This window comes from Rhinatrema bivittatum, chromosome 2 (genome assembly GCF_901001135.1).
Source record: "Rhinatrema bivittatum chromosome 2, aRhiBiv1.1, whole genome shotgun sequence".
Classification (NCBI taxonomy): domain Eukaryota; kingdom Metazoa; phylum Chordata; class Amphibia; order Gymnophiona; family Rhinatrematidae; genus Rhinatrema; species Rhinatrema bivittatum.
Genome location: NC_042616.1, coordinates 67393112 through 67413604, shown reverse-complemented (window position 1 = coordinate 67413604; position 20493 = coordinate 67393112). Strand labels below are relative to the sequence as shown.

Below are 20493 nucleotides of genomic sequence, written 5' to 3'. Positions count from 1 at the left end.
AATGTAAGCCATCAAGGAGGTCCACCAGATGATAGTTCTGAACAAACAAGTGGCTCTCTGCAAAAGGGAATGGCAGCTACTGATCTGAATCTGACAAATGGCTTTGCTCTTCCAGCCCTGCACATCCCTCCTCCTTGCTCGCATCAAGTGGAAATAGATCTGGAATATGTGGTTCATCACATACTTCTTGTATTCCAATTTTTCTTGGTTTCGCTTTTTGTCTCCTTCCTCTTCCCCTTGCTTGTCTTGTCTGGCACGTGCGGATACATGGGTCTGCTTTCTCTGGACTGCCAGCCATCACTTTTTATGCCCCCTCTCTCGTGCCTTAGGGTGTTGTTGCCACTGCTGGATCTGCCCTGTGTCTCTTAGGCCTAGATTCATCATTCTACTATAAATATACCAGAATATGCGGCCATGAAAAGGGGCAGGGGGGGGGGGGAATAGTGTGCAGCCTGCTGCATCATGGCGGTGCGGGTTTTCCTGCCGCGATATGGCCGCACCACACCCTATCGCCCCCATAGTGCCACACCAAAAGGTGGGGTTATTTCCTTTGCTGCTGCTGGCGATAATGTGTAAATGTGTAAAACATTATCGCCACCGGTGGTACCGGAAATACATTTCTTTTTGCCCACCCAAAGCCCATCCATACCCTGCCCTAACCACTCCCCTTTCCCGAATGTAAATATTACCAACGTGATGCGGTAGTTATCGTATGCATTAGGGCCCTAACTCATGTGATAAAGGCCTATCACGTTTTAAAGAATGACCCCCTTGGTGCCTTGGGGGTGTCGGTGTCTCTTCTGATGTAGCTCTGTCCCTTTTTTGGTGATTTGGAGTGCTGCTACCTCCGTTTGTACCTGGCTACTAGTTTCATAGAAACTGGGATGGAAAGCCACAGCGTTATAATCAAAAATAGCATGTTTTACTTCCCCCTTGTATGTAATGAAAATGAAATAAATGACACAGACAACTTATAATAGTGAAGCTAAATGATATCAACAAAATGAATAAGAAATGAAATGACATAACAACATAAAACATTCTTTTTTTTTTAATGCACACCCCTATTTTTGAGCAGGATCTGTACTTAAAAGGTCATGTCAAAGCAGCTTTTCTTGTTTTACTTAAGCTATGCAGGATCCCTGAATAATGTATTCTTAACATAATCGGGCGGATTTTAAAAGCCCTGCTCGCGTAAATCCGCCCGGATTTACGCGAGCAGGGCCTTGCGCGCCGGCGCCCCTATGTTCCATAGGCCGCCGGTGCGCGCAGAACCCCGGGACTTGCGTAAGTCCCGGGGTTTCTGAAAAGGGGTGTGTCGGGGGCGTCGCCGAGTGAAGCTGCGTTTGGGGGTCGTGGCCCGGCGTTTGGGGGCGGGTCTGGGGCGTGGCATCAGCCCGGGGGCATTCCGGGGGCGTGGCCGTGCCCTCCGGAACCGCCCCCGGGTCGGGTCTCGGCGCACCAGCAGCCCGCTGGCGCGCATGGATTTACGTCTCCCTCCGGGAGGCGTAAATCCATGGATAAAGGTAGGGGTGGGTTTAGATAGGGCCGGGGGGGGTGGGGAAGGGAGGGGAAGGTGAGGGGAGGGCGAAAGAGAATTCCCTCCGAGGCCGCTCCGATTTTGGAGCGGCCTCGGAGGGAACGGAGGCAGGCTGCGCGGCTCGGCGCGCGCCGGCTGCCCAAAATCGGCAGCCTTGCGCGCGCCGATCCAGGATTTTAGAAGATACGCGCGGCTACACGCGTATCTTATAAAATCCAGCGTACTTTTGTTTGAGCCTGCTGCGCAAACAAAAGTACGCGATCGCGCAGTTTTTAAAAATCTACCCCACTATGTATATTTATTTCAACTGTATGAATGGTGTTATGCCAGATATTTTTCTGAGTTTGGGAGAGTCAAGCCCCAAAACTCTAGCCTTATTATTCTGATTCTTTTTGCTATTTTTCAATGCATTTATTTCACAGAAGAGTGTGCAGTTTGATGTATCAAGGCTAGAAGATTGTATAACGAGGTCTTTTAAAGAGGGCTGGGCTGAGATTAAAAATTAATAAGAAGGCAGTTTGTTTGCATTTATTTCATTTCTTCACTGGAACATTGCAGAGCACTTAGTTGAATCTGGTTACAATCTGGTTGCTAGGAAAAAGGGGTATGCTGAGAACTTAGCATAAGAAAACCAGTTTGCTGATAAACCGCTGAAAGGTCCTGCCTTGGAAAGTAGCTGTCATTCCCATGAGAGTCTTTCTTATTCACTTATGATATAACTGAGAACCCAGATTTAGGCGATACAGTACTAAAAGCAGCAGTGTGTATTGCATACCTCATAAAATATTACTTACTGTTTTTTGTTTTTTTTTAAAGGATCTTATGGTTTGGTATTTCTTTGCAATTTATATCCACTCATTTTATAAATGGGCTGAATGGGGGCTCCCTTCTCTCACTTTCCATGTATTAGACAGATGGCGACATATAAGGAAAGTATTCAGGAAGGCCAAGCCTTTACATTAAACCACTCATAGTGCCCGTGAAAATACTAAGTCTGTCATAGTTACTTCTGGCCGTGTTCCTCCCTGCCTATCAATTTGATCAAAGATAATCTGTAACGGGATAGCCTCGTTCAGTGTGCCCTTGACACTGGAAAGGAGGAATTTGGGCCTGAAGTGGACCTCAGGTTACTGATGAGTTAGAAAATCCACCCACTCCTTGGGGTGGTGACAGCTTTGTTTACCAGCTCTTAACTGTACACGATGTTTAGATAACGGGGGCTGCAGAGCACGTGAGGCTGACAGGCAGGGCCTTGACAAGAAGCAACAGGGCAAATCAAGAAGAATGGATGATTAAGTGGGGGTCAGGAAGAGGGACGGCATCTCTTCATTACACTGCCTCTCTCGTGCCATGGGACATACAGAATACATTAGCAAAAGATATACCTAAAAGGAAATGCATCTTTCTCTAGCTCTGTTCATCTTCCCTGTGTCCTTCCCCACCTCCTTTACCCCTGCTAATGCAGCAGTCTCTAAACACAGGCTCCAATTATAGATCAAATCATAAATGGTCTCACAGGCACTGGTTTTCAGGTGGCATCGCTCTATACATATGTCATGTGTTGGGAAATCAAATGATAAATACCTAAAAATATACAACATATGTTCATCTTTCCAACCAAATTAGCTTTTTTTTTTTCTCCAGGGGATTTGAAAGTGAGATGCCATAATCTATTCATTCCCATCGTAGGGGCTTTCCATTATTCCTTACCCTCCTCCCTCAGCAGCTCAGCCATTGCCGTGACAGTTTTACAGCAAGGAGCTACAGATCTGGCTTCCAGTATGTGTGCAACCTGATGTCCACCTATAAATGTTACTGTTGTGCAATAGTTAGGAGACCGTCCCATCTCTCCTCCTCCCCAAATTGTGAATATCATTGCTTCCACAGCAACTTCAACCCCAGATTAATAGGATTATTGGGTGAAAATAATGTATGACTGCACTGATTGGGGCAATTTTCACTAAAAATGAGAATGTTGGGCGAACAGAGAGAGAAATGATCCAGATTAATAATGTAAGATCATAAAAGGCAAGGTCTATAAGGCAAACAATAAACCTTTTAAGTTTATACAAGAAGGAATTATCAGAAAATATTTTATTTACTTATGAGGGGTAATGCTGGCATGGCATGACAGATACTTTCTCAAATGTTGGTTAAATTCTAGAAAAGCAGTTCTGGCTGTGTACTAAAAATGGTGAGCTCCACTGAAGAGGGAGGCACCAGAGTTAATTAACTCTGGTGAGTCCCCAGCAGACGCCGTCATTTCAACTATGAAGACAGAAGAAAGAAGATGGCTGAAGAGTACCTCCAAGGCATGGGCTCCAGAACTGGGCCTGACTCTGGGCCTCTGGGCCGGCCCCAGCATCAGATCTGGGTCCAGGTGGAGCTTCGGTATCAGGACCTGGCCTCCAGACCAGGCCTGGCGTTGGGCCTATGCATGGGCTGCAACGTTGGATCCCTGACAGAGCAGGTAAGTGGGGAGAATTTTTGGGGTCTTGGCTGAGACCACAATGATGCACTTAGGCCTAGGCCACAGATGTTACGTAGGGCCATGACCTACACCTAGGCGAGGCCCGGGCCCTGGCATTATGCTCTGGCATAAACATAAGCCCCTGCTTTGTGCCTCTGCCTATTCCCTAGGTAAGGCCACTGGCCTCAGGCCTGGGCTTAGGCACGACAGATCTTTTTTTTTTCTTTTCTTTTCAAAACAAAATATAAAAACAACTACATTTTGTCAGATTTCTAAACATATTGTTTTGAGAACAAATTGAATCAAAATAGGAAATTTCGTCTCATTTCCTATTTGTTTCTCCTGAATGCCCATCCCTATTGAATATCCTTCCAATCTTTACATTTCTTAAAGTTTGTTTGCTTTTAAATATGTGAAGAATTTACAAGAGAGTAAGGGAGGTAAACAAGCAAACAGAAGAGTTTGCATTTAAGGGACGATAGTTGCCTTTTTTCAAAAATGACTTTTTCTGGAATGCCCTTCCGGAGGAAGTGGTGAAGTCCAAAACTGTGAAGCACTTCAAAGGGGCATGGGATAAACATTGTGGATCCATCAGGTCCAGAGGACACGTATAAAATAGCAGGTAGCAAAACACTGCACGGAGCGGCAGTAGCCACAGAGGCATTCACGGAGCGGGATGCCAGTGGCCAGTGGTAGGTGTTCCACCTTCATGGAGCAGAAGGATGGAGGGCTGTCATCTTCCAATTAAATTAAAAAACAAACAAAAAAACAGGGATGGGATCCATCAGGTCTAGAGGACGCATATAAAGAGCAGGTAGTAAAACACTGCACGGAGCGGCAGTAGCCACAGAGGCATTCACGGAGCGGGATGCCAGTGGCCAGTGGTAGGTGTCCACCTTCACGGAGCGGAAGGATGAAGGGCAGCCATCTCCCAATTAAAAAAAGAAAAAAACAGGGATGGGTTCATGGGCTATAGGTATTACCAATTATTAGGCTTTTCAATATTTGATGATAGTTAATGTGACTTTCAAGGCATACTTCACTTTCAATGCATATCCAGCATAGCTCCCTGCTTCAACGATAGGGGAGAAGAAAAACTAATACTTCACACATATCCAGCATTGCCCTCTGCTTCATGGCAGAGAGCTATGCTGCCGCTTACCCAACTAATCAAACTTAATATTTCACTTGGAAGCAGCTCCATCACTGCTCTCTACATTAATAGTGGGGGTGAAAGGGAATTAGAACATAAGGTTACTAAGAGCCAAGAGAAACAGATAAGTATGAGAAAAAATAAGTGTGAAGCTTGCTGGGCAGGCTGGATGGACCGACTGGTCTTCTTCTGCCGTCATTTCTCTGTTTCTATGTTTCTATGTTTCTTATTCTGTGCAGATGGAAAATAAACATGAATAAGTTCCTAAGGCCTGGATTTTCTAAGGTTGTGGTGCATTCACTGCCGGCTTTCGCACCCAATAGCGCCATCGTAAAAGGTGGTGCAATTGGGCACGCTACTGGCAGCGAAAAGGGTTCTTTCCTTTTTGCCGGCAGCAAAGTTTCCACCGCATCTGCCCCAACGACGACCCGACTCCTCCTCTTCCGAGGCCGACTCTGCCCTGACTCCACCCCGATCTAGCTATCACACGCAAAAAGGGACTTTTTGCATGCGATACGCTGCAAAAATGACCCCCTAAGTCTGGTAAACAATGAGAAAAATAATGTCTCTGTTTTGTGCTTGTTTCAGTGTTTCATTGCTTTAAATTTAAAGGGTAAATTATCTGTAGGGTACCTAATTGTTGTTATGCATATATTTAAAAACCTGCATAAAATAAAGTGATTTTCAAACACAAGTTATCCCACATATATTGAGTGTGAAAATCAGATTTTTATGTGGGTAAATGTTAATGTATAGGTTTATTTTACAATAAAGTAAAATGGAGTTTTAAAAGTGGGATGTGCTATTTATTTATTTATCTATCTATTTGTCTATTTATTTATTTAGACATTTTTTATACTGTCGTTCCAGAATAAGATCACAATGGTTTACAAAATCAGCATTCATATTCTTGGTCAACACTACAGCAGATATATGTTCTAGTTCATATTCGTACATATTCTTGGTCAGCACGACAGCAGATATATAGACTAGGGATGTGAATCATTTTTCTGACGATTGAAAATATCGTACGATATTTTCAATGTCATCAGAAATCGGGGGCTCCCCGAAACCGATAGGAAAATCCCACAAAATTGTTCATGGGAATCTCTTATCGTTTTGGGGGAGGGCGGGAAAAATGGCAACCCCACCCCACCCTCCTGACCCCCCAAATGGCAACCCCACCCCACCCTCCTGACCCCCCAAAAAAACTTTTTAAAATTACCCGGTGGTCCAGTGGGGGTCCCAGGAGCGATCTCCCGCTCTCGGGTCGTCGGCTGCCACTAATAAAAATGGCGCCGATGGACCTTTGCCCTTACCATGTGACAGGGTATCCGTGCTATTGGCCGGCCCCTGTCACAAGGTAGGAGCATTGGATGGCCCATGCCATTTTTAAAGATGGCACCAGCCATCCATTACTCCTGCCATGTGACAGGGGCCGGCCAATGGCACGGATACCCTGTCACATGGTAAGGGCAAAGGTCCATCGGCGCCATTTTTATTAGTGGCAGCCGACGGCCCGAGAGCGGGAGATCGCTCCTGGGACCCCCACTGGACCACCAGATAATTTTAAAAAGTTTTGGGGGGGTCAGGAGGGTGGGGTAAGCTAAGGGATATGTTTTAAAGGGTCGGGTGGGTTTTTTGTTTATCGGCTTGGGCGCAGCCGATAAAAAAAAACTTGATCGGACCCCACGAAAAAAGTTTCACGATGTGAATCAGAACCGGAATTGGAACCGATTCCGGTTCCGATTCACATCTCTAATATAGACTACTTCATATTCATACATTTTTAAAGTCAACATAATAGCAAATTCAGATTCTAGTTCTACTACCTATACACTTTACATCATTCATTACTTATTGCTCACTTCACTACCATTATCTCTGGTACTAATGTTGAAGTTTTCAGTATATCGGTACTTTATGTTAAATCGTAAGCTTTTCTAAAGAGCCATGTTTTCAGTTCACGTTTGAAATTCTTTCTTTCTGTTATCTGGCATATTGACTCTGGAAGAGAGTTCCATAACTTGGGGCCTGCTATGGAAAACATTCGGTCTCTTATTTGCATTAGGTGTGTGTTGCGAGTAGAAGGCACCATTAGAAGTCCTTTGTTTTGTGATCTCAGAGGTCTCTGTGGTGAATAATATTGAAGTGTTAGTCCTCATAAGCATGGGTTACTATTGTTGATGATATTGAAAATTAGGGTTAATACTTTGTAATGAATTCTGGATTGTACTGGAAGCCAGTGCAGTGCCATCAGCGAAGGAGTGATGTGGTCAAATTTCCTTGTTCTTAGTAATAGTCTAGCAGAGGCATTTTGGAGTAACTGTAGTGGTTTTAGTAAGCCTGAAGGTATTCCACGTAATAGGGAGTTCCTAAGTCTCATACTTGATCTGAGGGAGTAATATGAAATAGTTCCTAGGACTAGTGTTGGCAGTTTGATTATCATTGTATCTCTCCTTAGTCACACAATTTAGATTTTTTGGGGGGTTTAGAGTTAGTTTTAGATGGTTACGTGGGAATTTGTGTAGAGGCTGAGGCCTGGTGTTTTTTACCTATTAGTATTTTTGAAATAGGGTTTTTCTGCCCAAAATAAGATATCCCTGTCCACCTGGAACCCTGGCTTTTCCAAGACCTAGAGAGCAAGTCATTTCCTTCATCCGTTTACTGAGAGATTCTTGTATAGAAAAAGAAATTTGGAGAATTTTTATAACAAGCAATTTGTGCCCAGAATTGAAGTGTAAAGTGCCACTACTTGTATTTGAACCATTGTTTTGTTTTGGTCACCCAGCTTGAGCATTCAGAGTATTTTGCTGGCACTTACATCTCTCCTACTGAAAAAGCACAGGGACATCCTCAAGATAGAGAATTTAAGGGTCACCCCTAACACCTTGGACCCAAGAGGAGTATTCCTTCCCCCTGTCGGTAAGAACCCGACCCTCATGACCTATGGACTGTGATAGAGAGGGAAAGAGAAGCAAAGAGCTGGCCCTAGGACCCCGTGTGACCCCTGCCTTTCAGGCCCAATCACTGAGACAAGGGCTACATAAGGATGCAAATTCTAATGTTTTGAGCCAGTCAATGAAAACAAGACAGGTTTCTCTTCCTGGGCTCAAATTCTGCCATTTATCAACTGTGTGTCTTCTGCAAGTCAATTTAGATTTACTGTGTGCAGTTTTCATAATGGAATCTGAAAAGAATGATACTAGATTTAGATTAGATTGTAAGTTCTTTGCAGAAAGGATTATGTTGTCTCCTCACATTTTAGTGATAATTTATTTTTTATAGCTTTCACCCTAACAAAATGCGGTTGGTTATTGCTTTTGGCACAGCAGTTCAAATCTCAGTCATCAATAATGAACTTTTAGCTTGTTCCCTGGGACTGCTCTCTGTTCCACAGAGTACTTTAATTACAGCAGTTGATGCCTCAGAAGCAATGTGAATAGTAAAAGTCTGTCACCCCATAAGCTGTCTGCCTGACTCCTCATTTTATGAACAAGGTATACACACAGCTCCAGTCCACCAATGGCAAACTGGTCACACAAGTATTATGTTTTCCTATTACTGTCTACTGTTTCACCTCAGTAGGAATTACACGGCCAACAGCACACTAGAAATAATGGCTCCATTCAATTCCTCCTGGGAATAATTCTTACAGATGGCAAGCACCACTGCGGTTAAATCAGCTTTTCACGTCACTAGAAGACCCATGTCCTACTGCTATTTTTGTTGGTTTAGTTAGAGAATAACTTGTGAAATCCCTTTGATACCCGGCGATCAGAAATCATGCAAATTCTGTGAGTGAAAGAAATACCAAAGCAAAGGGAATTTTCCATCTTGCAAAGTTTTCTTCATTTTGGTTAACTTGAAGGTGGCTAAGCCTGACTTCATAGTCTGTGAAAGTTCAGTCACCAAGTAAATAGAAAGATACCCACACTTTCAATGTCAAAAGTCATGGATGGGAAACTTGTCATGTGATAATTCAGCTCAGGCTTCTAAGCTTACTGACAGTAAAATCAATGCAAGCCTCAAAATCAGAGTCATGAGGACCACAAGCAGGGGGCCAGTCTAAGAAAACATAAAAGCAGTCAAAGATTTTGGAACTTATGAATGTACAGTAAGAATATATAATCAAAGAATTAAAGAAAAGGTTGAAAGACCCTTATAGCATCAAATGAAAAGCCACATCAGAAGAGACAAAAAAAAGGAACATTTCTGATGTAAAATCACTAAAAGCTCTTGGAAGGATACTATGCTCAAATTTTGTAGTGGATGCAATTCAGAGTTCCTTAGTATACAAAACAAACTATTTTCTGAAAGAAATAAAGAAGAACTGATCTAAAATATATGATCTACAAGTCAGAATTTGGAATACCAGCGTGAAATGACTTGAGATTCACTTTCAATTTTTGAATCTGACCTCTGATCACACTGGAGGTCTTCCCTGTGTCGCAGCGCTTAAAAACTGATGCTATCCATTTTGAGGATTGTGCCAGAGTGAAGTCACTTTATCATCTCCCACCAGTATGGCTGGCTCGATTTTGATGCGCGGCTTACGCCAAGTGGACGGCAACAATTTTTCAAGTGTTGGGACCCGGGGAGGAGCTCTGGAGACCCGGGTGCAGGTCTCAGCATTGGCACCAGGATTCAGCACTGGACCTAGGCCTTGGTGATGGGGCCCAGGTCTCAGGTTTGGACCCTGGTGTAAGGCCTTAGCCCTAGGACCAGGCTTCATGGCTGGGTCCCAGGGCTGGGACTAGGACTCAAGGTTGGGCCCTGGTGCTGGGCCTGGCCTGGACATACGTCTTTGTGCCAGGCGAAACTGGGCTTATGCCTTGACACTGGGACAAAGAAGCTATTGTCATCAAGCATGCTGATACAGGTGGAGGAGTTGGTCTCTTAGCCTGTGCTGATTATGTGGCAGAGGTAGCAGGGCAGCGTCAAGATACCATGAGTTTCTTACATCAAATCTCATTTTAACCTTACAAAATGAGATAAAAAAAAAAGTTTGTAAGGGGGCCTTATTGTCTGTTATTTTGAAATCCAGAGAACATGAATTTCTACATCTATAGTTTTCTAAAGTTCCAACCATTTATATTTTCCCCAAAGTTTACAAACGTTTACAAAAACCACCAGGCAGACCAATCATATCAGTGAAGTGTAGCAAATCTATATTTGTCTCAGTCTGAGGACCTTTGGCTAGCAAATTCCACATTGCTTATGTCCATTATATTATGGAAGAGATATATAGATGGTGTTATGGTCAGAAGCAAAAATTGAATTAAAATTCTTTTCTTGGCTGGTTAAATACCTGTGATGAGCATATTCAGTTCTCAATGTCTAAAGTTCATTCTTCCATCTCTTTTCTAGATCTGATGGTCAAAAAAGGCATAGAAGGTAATGTTGAAATCACACTTTTTTTCTAAGCTAACAGATAAAAGTAGTTTTTTTTGCACTTTTTAAGTTTTCATCCTCCAATCTCAAAAAGAGTCTCCCATTTTCTCAGTTTCTCGGAATTAGAACAAATTGTTCAGCCATCAGGGATTTAAAGTGCAATCTCATATCTTTTTACAAAAAATGCTAGAAAGAAGATATCCATATAAATGTTTGGGGGGGGGGGGGGGGAACATATAAACGTGCACTCTATTCGGAAAGAGATTTGCTGTTAACTCTATTGAAATCAAACCAATATGATGAAGGGGCTATGCATTTTGTGGTAAAGTGAGATTTGATGTAAGAAACTCTGTAGTGCCTAAAATATAGAAGATTGTTCATAAATATTTTCCCATATTACAGCTCAATTTGTGTTTTAGAAATCAAAGAATCAGGACTGCATACACTAGGTCTAAAAACATTAAAGAGCACATTTCTCCAGCTATGTTGCCAGCTGTGCAGATTCTAAGTGAAGTTTTGAAGGGACATTTCAAGTGTTGCACCTGCTATATATATGTGAATGCATGTCAGACTCAAAGTTTTACTAATCCTGCAGATAATCACACTTATGAATTGAATCACTTTAGCACTTCTTCGACAGATCATACTGTCTATGGAATTTTTTGTGATTGTAATCTTTTGTATGCAGGCAAAACAACAAGATCATTTAAAGCACATGTACTAGAGCACAAGAGCTGTATAAGAACACAGAAAAAGGAAGCTCTACTTAATGTTTTGCATTGTATGGATAAAAAAAACCCATGAATTTCATCATTACATTTTTTGTAATAGATAGGGTAAAAAGTTATATTAGAGGAGGAAACAGAAATTGCTTTTTTGACCCAACTTGAGCAGAAGTGAATATTTCATTTAAACACTGTTCAGCCTTATGGATTAAATTCAGCCATAGAGTGGCTTTCTTTCTATTAGGGTCAATAATCAAAGTGCATTAGGGTCCAAATGTGCATTAAAAGTGGTCTAACGCGCTTTGTGTGCGTAATAAATAGTGCAATGCAAGCTAGCATGCAAATTTTAAATGTAGTAGGCATGTGGGAGGAGTTAATGCAAATTAAGGTGCCCTACTGCATTCCGCGATAGCGAAATACGCACTAACGTGGGATTTAACGTCAGAAATAGCTACACCTTTTTTTTGGAGTACAAGAGGAAAAATGTTTTTATCGTGTGCCCACGGCTGTTATTGCAGATCATGGCTATTATCATGGCTATTATCACACGCGATAAAAGAGGTCTTCAGATACACCTAGCAGGCCATCTTGGGCCAATAAAAACACCTGTTCCTACTTGGCCTCTCTTTCTAAACCCATAATGTTTGTGGCAAGTTTACTTGCTGGGGGATACTGGATGCTTCAGGAGGCTCGCTGCAGACAACAAGAACAACAACAACCACAAGAAGAGGCAAGGGAAGTTCTAACCCCTTCTATGGAAATCCCTGCACCAGAGCCCAAGTCACTGGCTCCACAGGGAGATGGTCAAGGCCCACGGCAGTGCCTGGTATGCAGGTGAGCATGGTGGAGGAGTTACAGGGAGAGCATATTTCCTCCAAGAGCCTCATTGCTGGGCATTCCAGATTATGTGGTTGACAGGAATCACCTTAGCTCTCAGGCTATCCTGGAATTATATGAAGAAATACAAGGGGATCTACATCCATCACGGAAAGGTCCCACACTGTGCTGGGCCTCACCAAACTATTGGCCACCCTGCATTTTATGGCAACCAGCTCTTTCCAAATGGCAGTAGGAGTCATGGGGGGAATGTCTCAAGCCAATTTTTCCCACTGTCTGGACCAGGTCATAAAAGCAGTATCTGACCGCATGAATCGCTACATAGTAAGGATGTGAATCATTTTTTGACGATTTAAAATATCGTCCGATATTTTTTTAAATCATTATTAATCGTTAAAGAGTGCGATACAATAGAAAGTCCACCGATTTATCATGAAAAAATCGTTAATTGGGTTAGTGCACACTAACGGGAGTTAGGACACAACCTAAAAACCCACCCCGACCCTTTAAAACCGCTCCCTTGGCCTCCATCACCTTCCCGACCCCCCAAAAAATGTTTTAAAATTACCTGGTGGTCCAGCAGGGGTCCCGGGAGCGTTCTCTCGTGCTCGGGCTGTCGGCCGATAAACAAAAACCCTACCCCGACCCTTTAAAACCGCTCCCTTAGCCTCCACCACCCTCCCGACCCCCCTGAAAATGTTTTAAAATTACCTGGTGGTCCAGTGGGCCCCGGGAGCGATCTCCCACTCTCGGGCCGTTGGCTGCCACTAATAAAAATGGCGCCGATGGCCCTTTGCCCTTACCATGTGACAGGGTAACCGTGCCATTGGCCGGCCCCTGTCACATGGTAGGAGCACTGGATGGCCGGCGCCATCTTTAAAAATGGCGAACAAAAGTACGCTGGATTTTATAAGATACGCGCGTAGCACAGGTGCACATTTGTGCAACCTGCACGCGCCGAGCCCGGCACGCGCTGCCTGTTCCCTCCGAGGCCGCTCCGAAATCGGAGCGGCCTCGGAGGGAACTTTCCTTCCGCCTCCCCTCACCTTCCCCTTCCTTCCCTTACCTAACCCACCCCCCCGGCCCTATCTAAACCCCCCCCCCACCTTTGTTGGCAGATTTACGCCTGCCGGAAGCAGGCGTAAATCTGCGCGCGCCAGCGGGCTGCTGGCGTGCCATGATGTGACCCTGGGGGTGGTCCGGAGGCCTCAACCACGCCCCCGGGCCGGCACCACGCCCCCGGTCCCACCCCGAACCACCCCCTGACCCCGAACACGCCCCCGGTCACGCCCCCTCCTGCCCGTTTTACGAAGCCCCGGGACTTATGCGCATCCCGGGGCTATGCGCGCGCCGTCGGCCTATGCAAAATAGGTGCGACAACGTATGAGTGCCCTGCGCGCGTAAATCTGGCCGGATTTACATGTGCAGGGCTTTTAAAATCCGGCCCTTGGTGTATGCAGGCACTACACACTTTCTGCGGGTATTTTGCATTCCTCCCATTTGGAGCAGCTGGGTTAATCACAACTTTTAAGTGTCCACACTGCTGGTACTCGCTGATCAGATGTGCCCTATTAGTGATGGGTCAGCCAGGATGTCAGGCACAGTTTGTATTGCCATCACACAGGCAAACCAGAAGCAGATGCTACTGTCTTATAGCATGCTGTGGTTTGGCAGCCAGATCTCAAAGTGGCTGTGGTGTGAATGATGCCCCTATTCTGTCTTTGCCTCAGGAGATTCGGGATATGGTTGCAGGACACGGCTTCTCATCCCCATTGCTATTCCCAAAACGCTGGCAGAGACGAGGTTCAAGACGGCCTTATGTACTACCCGCTGTGTCATAGAAGCAACTTTGGAGTTCTCCAAAGTAGATCACTGTTTGGACAAAATGGGTGGTGTATGCCTCACCCAAAGTAAGAGACATAGTGCTGCTCTGCTATGTATAGCATAATCTTGCTCTACGCCATGGCATACCAATGGAGATACTTCCGGATCTACCCCTAGATCCTGCATGTGCTCCCGCACAAGCTGAGCACACCACACTGAGTGGTAGCCAGCTTTGGTAATGCTACTTTTCCTGTTAGGCCACAACTACCACTTCCCCTTCCATGGAAGGGAGAGTAGTAGATGTTTGCAGCTGATCTCCTGTCTATCATCTTTTTTTTCACTCACTGCTCCTCTGTTTGAGTCAGTGTATACCTACCTAGGCAAAATGTAAACCATCATGTACAGATGGTGAGGGCCATTGGGATATCAAGTTGGTTAGATTAGCTTCTTAGGAAAGCTATACAAGGATGCTTGTCAGACTGTGTGATGTCATGCCTTCACTTGTATTTCCAAGTCACCTCAGAAATGTCAACACCACAGTATAGGTTTTAATAACTCTAAGAGCGCTAACATAGCTCCTAAGAAAAGGCTCACATCATTGAACCCAACGCAAAGGTGTGTTAGAAGATTTTTGTCTTGTCTAACCCATCACAGGTAGCCTTTGTCAAATATGGAGATGTCATGGTGCTGCAAGGCCCTTGGCCAGTCTAGCTCAAGGCTAGTCATGTGGTTCTGCTGTATGTATGTTTGTACCTAGAAAATATGCAGAGTAGTTTGCTTGTTGTGATAGCTAGTGGCCACCCTTGGACTCCTGGGGTTAACAGCTTGCAGGATGGTCATTTTCAAAGGTGAGTCACTACCTTATTGGTCCACTTGGCTGCCATGACTTGTGGCCAAGCTGGAAGAGTTGCTGTCCTTTGTGCAGTGTCTCATGTGCTGTTTGTCACTTTTACAGTTAGTGCTGAGCAGTGCATGTGCGCTGAGACACTTTCAATCATCAGCTCTGAGTATAGCATAAAGGCTACATAAGGTGTTGCCAGCTGATGACCTCAGGAGCTAACAACATGCCTCATTGGCAAACCTGTCCCTGTGCTGAATGTATGAGGCAACTGCTCCTAGAGGTGTCATATGGTTGGCATGATAGCTTAGGTACTTTCTGTTTTGGTCTCTTTCAAGACAAGCATTCCTGTCATCTGAAGGCTTGAGGGGCCCATGTCAATACCTCTGAGAAAGTGATTATTATATATGCTTCTCACAGATGTCTATCATGTTGGCAGATGTACCAAATCTTCTGTGCATTGTTCAGACTCTGACTCCCTCATTATCAGTTAGGGACCAGATCCACATGCCAGGCCAGTACAGGGGAGACAGCCAGCCTGTAGAGGTCTGCCTACTCCCAAGCAACTGCAGGTCTCCTAGTTGTCTGCTCTTTGGCTGTCGAATTTCTCTAATCTACACAAGTCCCTCAGTCCTACTCAGTTATCACATAGCTGCTGACAGTGTTACAGCAGCCTGCCAATAGAAACTATTTTGTTTTAATTGGAACCTATAAAGGGTTTGGTCCAGATACCCTTTTACATGGAGTGTTGACCCAAGTCAGTGACCCAATGTTAAGTCTTGTGGTGTGATTAGTGTAACTTGCCCTTAACACCACACAAGCTATGTCCCTGGACACCTGCAACTGCACAATTAAGCTCCCTACAGATAAAACACACCTAGAGCTTTATGTCAGTCCTCTAACTGAAGACTTATGTCATGATAACATTCAGTGCCAGAGCCATAGAGAAGGGCCATTGTTTGGTCATAGGTGATTTATCTTCACAATGTTACAGGCCAATGGTTTGTAATTGGTGCACAATGAACTTCGCATAGATAGACAACCTACTGGTCAGACCAAGGGTCCATCAAGCCCAGCATCCTGTTTCCAACAGAGGCCAAACCAGGCAACAAGAATCTGGCAAGTACCCAAACACCACGAAGATCCCATGCTACTGATGCATTAATAGCAGTGGCTATTCCCTAAGTCAGCTTGATTAATAGCAGTTAATGGACTTCTCCTCCAAGAACTTATCCAAACCTTTTTTGAATCCAGCTATGCTAACTGCACTAACCACATCCTCTGGCAACAAATTCCAGAGCTTAATTGTGCATTGAGTGAAAAAGAATTTTCTCCGATTAGTCTTAAATATGCTACTTGCTAACTTCATGAAGTGCCCTCTAGTCCTTCTTTTAACCCATATAGATTCTACTGAGCATTTAGTCTCTTGAATGATCTTTATCCTGTTGGACTCTATACCCTCCCGGACATAAAGTGCCACACTCCCACCAAGTTGATCCTCCCTATCATTGCGATATAATTTGTACCCTGATACAGCACTGTCCCATTCGTTATCCTCCTTCCACCAGGTCTCTGTGATGCCAATTATGACAATCACATCTTTTACTGCTATATGCTCTAACTCTCCCATCTTACTTCTTAGGCTTCTAGCATTGGCATACAGACATTTCAAAGTGTGATTTTTGTTTGTATTAACTAGGGGTGTGCATCCGTTTTCCATGTATTTATAATCCACAACTTATTTTTTGCAATCTGAAAAATACGTGGGGAGGTGAAACGCATCGCAATTCCCCACTTATTCAACAGATATTCATTGCATTCGGCCTCCTAAATAAACATTTAAATGCCCCACCCTCCTGACCCCCCCAAGACTTACCAAAACTCCCTGGTGGTCCAGCGGGGAGTCAGAAAGCCATCCCTGCACTCGTTTGCGGTTTCCTCACAGCGCCGATAGCCTGTGTCACAGGGGCTGCCGGTGCCATTGGTCAGCCCCTGTCACATGGTATCAGCGCCATCTTGTGCTCCTACCACGTGACAGGTAGGTCATGTGGCAGGAGGTCGCTCCGGGACCCTTGTTGGACCCAACCGGAACATTTGGCCAGCTTGGGGGGGCCTCCTGACCCCCACAAGACTTGCCAAAAGTCCAGCGGGGGTCCGGGAGCGACCTCCTTTCACGCCGACCGTCTGATCCCAATACTCAAAATGGCGCCAATCGCTGCCATTTTGAGACTCAAAATCGCCGTCCCGCCAATACTCAAAATGGCGCCGATCGCCGTCATAGTGAGGGTAAAGGCGATCGGCGCCATTTTGAGTATTGGCGGGAAGGCGATTTAGAGTCTCAAAACGGCGGCGATCGGCGCCATTTTGAGTATTGGGATTGGACGGACGGCGTGAAAGGAGGTCGCTCCCAGACCCCCGCTGGACTTTTGGCAAGTCTTGTGGGGGTCAGGAGGCCCCCCAAGCTGGCCAAAAGTTCCGGTTGGGTCCAACGAGGGTCTTGGAGCGACCTCCTGCTACATGACCTGTCACGTGGTAGGAGCACAAGATGGCGCCGGTGACCATGTGACAGGGGCTGACCAATGGCACCGGCAGCCCCTGTGACACAGGCTATCGGCGCTGTGAGGAAACCACAAACGAGTGCAGGGATGGCTTCCTGACTCCCCGCTGGACCACCAGGGAGTTTTGGTAAGTCTTGGGGGGGGGGGGGGGTCAGGAGGGTGGGGGGTTGTAGTTAATTTAGTAGTAACGTATTTACAGATCGACAACTTATTGAATTTGCCATACGTTCGCATTGAACGGAATTGACCCCCCACGAATACGTATCGCGTAAGCAACGAAAACTTTTTGCCTGCACATCTCTAGTATTAACAACCTGCTTTTCATTTGTCACGGATAATTTAAAAATCTTTAGCTCAGGTGATTTTTTTCCCTTTAGCACATGGACCATGTTTGCTTTTAATGGAACCTCTCTGTTGGGATGCCCTAACTCTCCTGCTTCATTAGTATCCTTCAAGGATACATTCCTCCGAACCATGCACTGCTGAGTGACTGTCGGCTTTCCCCTTGATCTAGTTTAAAAGCTGCTCTATCTCCTTTTTAAATGTTAGTGCCAGAAGCTTGGTTCCTCTCTGGTTAAGGTGGAGCCCATCCTTTCAGTAAAGTCTCCCCTTCCCCAAACATTTCCCCAGTTCTTTCAATACTGAATCCCTCTTCCCTGCACCATTGTCTCATCCATACATTGAAATTCTGGAGCTCTGCCTGCCTCTGGGGACCTGCACATGGAACAGGAAGCATTTCAGAGAATGCTACCTGGAGGTTCTGGATTTCAGCTTTCTACCTAAAATCCTAAATTTGGCTTCCAGAACTTCTCTCCCACATTTTCCTATGTCATTGGTGCCCACATGTACTATGGCAGCTGGTTCCTCCCCAGCACTGTCTATAATCCTATCTGCCACTGTCTATAATCCTATCTGCCACCTTCAAAACAGGCAGGCAAGTTACAAGGCTGTCCTCATGTCCACCAGCCACCCGGCTATCTACATTTCTAATAATTGAATCACCAACTATGATGGCTGGCCTAACCCTTCTCTCCTGGGCAGTAGCCCTGGGAGACTTGTCCTCAGTGGGAGAGGACAATACATCACCTGAAGAGCAGGTCCTTGCTACAGGATCACTTCCTGTTACACCAGGGTGTTGTTCTCCTACTGGGAGACCTTTCAATGTACCTCTCTGTCTGCCTCAGCTCCTCCAAGTCTGCTACTCTAGCCTCCAGAGATCGGACTCATTCCCTGAGAGCCAGGAGCTCTTTGCACCAGTGCACACATATAATCTCTCACCAGCGGGTAAAAAATCATACATGTGACACTCAATGCAAATGACTGGAAAGCCCCCCTCTTGCTGCTGGACTGCTGCCTTCATCTTAATTTTATTGAGTTCCTATTTAAATTTAGGATACTAAGGGAGTTGGAATTAGAGTACTTTAAATTTACAGGTGTATTTACTAATTAATCTGCTAGTGAAGTTTATTATACTAAGGAAGCTGGAATTAGAGTACTTTAAATTTACATGTGAATTTACTAATTAATCCTACAAGGGATGATTAAACTTTCAATATGGGCTGATGCAATAGTATGATTTAGATAAGAGCCACATTGATTTTTAATGAGAAATTGTCTCTTGCCTAAAAATCAAGGGTTAAGTGGATGGGAAAGACAGACACTAAAATTAACTATCTCTGACTTGCTTATTACCTCAGACACACACTAACTCTAAAGAATATATCCCACTATTTCACCTTTCTCCAAACTTTTATAAGTCCAAAGATTTCCGAAAGCTATACTTACAAATCCTCTTTAACTACTATTAAATTGATCTTCGCTCAAAGAATTGAAGAGTTTGAGATTTGCACGCTGTTAGGCATGCCCTTCCGGTCCTCTTCTACTGCAAAGGGTGTGGGGCCTCTGGAAGCTGGGGCTGTGGAATTCATTCCCTGGATTGCTTGTGGTGACCTCTGGACTCCTCTCCCAGGTGATGCTGGGAACAGTATGCAGATGAGCTTTGCAGTGCTCCTTTACTGCAAAGGGTGTAGGGCCTCTGGAAGCTGGGGTTATGGAATTCAATCCCTGGATTGCTTGCAGTTACCTCTGGATTGCTCTCCCAGGCAATGCTGGGAGCAGTATGCAGATGAGATTTCCAGTGCTCTTCTACTGCAAAGGGTGTAGGGCCTCTGGAAGCTGGGACTGTGGAATTCAAACCCTGGATCGCTTGCAGTAACCTCTGGACTCCTCTCCCAGGGGATGCTGGGAGCAGTATGCAGATGAGCCTTCCAGTGCTCTTCTACTGCAAAGGTTGTGGGGGCCTCTGAAAGCTGGGACTGTGGAATTCAATCCCTGGATTGCTTGCAGTGACCTCCTGACTCCTGTTTTGGGAGATGCTGAGAGCAATAGGCAGATGAGCCTTCCTGCCCTCTTCTACTAGAATGTTTTGTGTCTAGTTCACTTCAGTGTGTTGCATAGAGGGCCCGTCTCTGCCATAAAGGCTTCCCCATCCCTATATCATCATAAGTGAATGTTGAAAACTTTTACTGAAATTAAAGGAATTTTATCATATACATGCCTAAATAAAATCACAGATTCCACAGCTTTAAAAGATATAATGAAAGAGCCCCACTTTACTGACATGAAATACAGAAACATAAAAGGTGATGGCAGAAAAAGAGCATATGGCATATCTAGTCAGATACTCTTGTCTCCATCACTTCCACAGAAAGGCTGTTCCATGCATCTACTACCCTCTCTGTAAGGAAATATTTCATTAGATTACTCCTGAATCTACACCCTTTTACCATGACCCCTTGTACTAGAGTCTCCTTTCTGTTGAAAGAGGCTCACCTTCAGCATACGGAATCCTTGGAGGTATTTAAATGTCTCTGTCATATGTCCCCTATCTCATCTCTTATCTAGGGTATACGTGCTGAAATCTTGAAGTCTATCCTCATATGCTTTAGAATGAAAACCACTGATCATTTTAATAGCCATCCTCTGGACCAACTCCAACTGATTTATATTCTTTTTAGGGTGCATTTCTCCAGAACTGTACACAGTATTACAAATTAGGGGTGTGCATTCGTTTTCGAGGTATTGGCAATCCGCAACGTATATGTCCCTATTCGTTGTATTCGTGGGGTCATGAAACGTATGGCGAACCCCCACG

At 44.8% G+C, this 20493-nt stretch overlaps 1 long non-coding RNA gene across 2 annotated transcripts in view; it reads left to right on the top strand.

Annotated features, from left to right (window-relative positions):
* Positions 1–20493, top strand: part of LOC115086025 — a 70818-nt gene that overhangs the window by 28460 nt on the left and 21865 nt on the right. Inside the window, exon 2 of one of the 2 annotated variants that reach the window (XR_003855012.1) lies at positions 10534–10560. The exons of the other annotated variant lie outside the window; for it this stretch is intronic. This is a non-coding gene — a long non-coding RNA (uncharacterized LOC115086025). The remainder of the gene's footprint in view (positions 1–10533; positions 10561–20493) is intronic. 2 annotated transcript variants of the gene reach the window in all.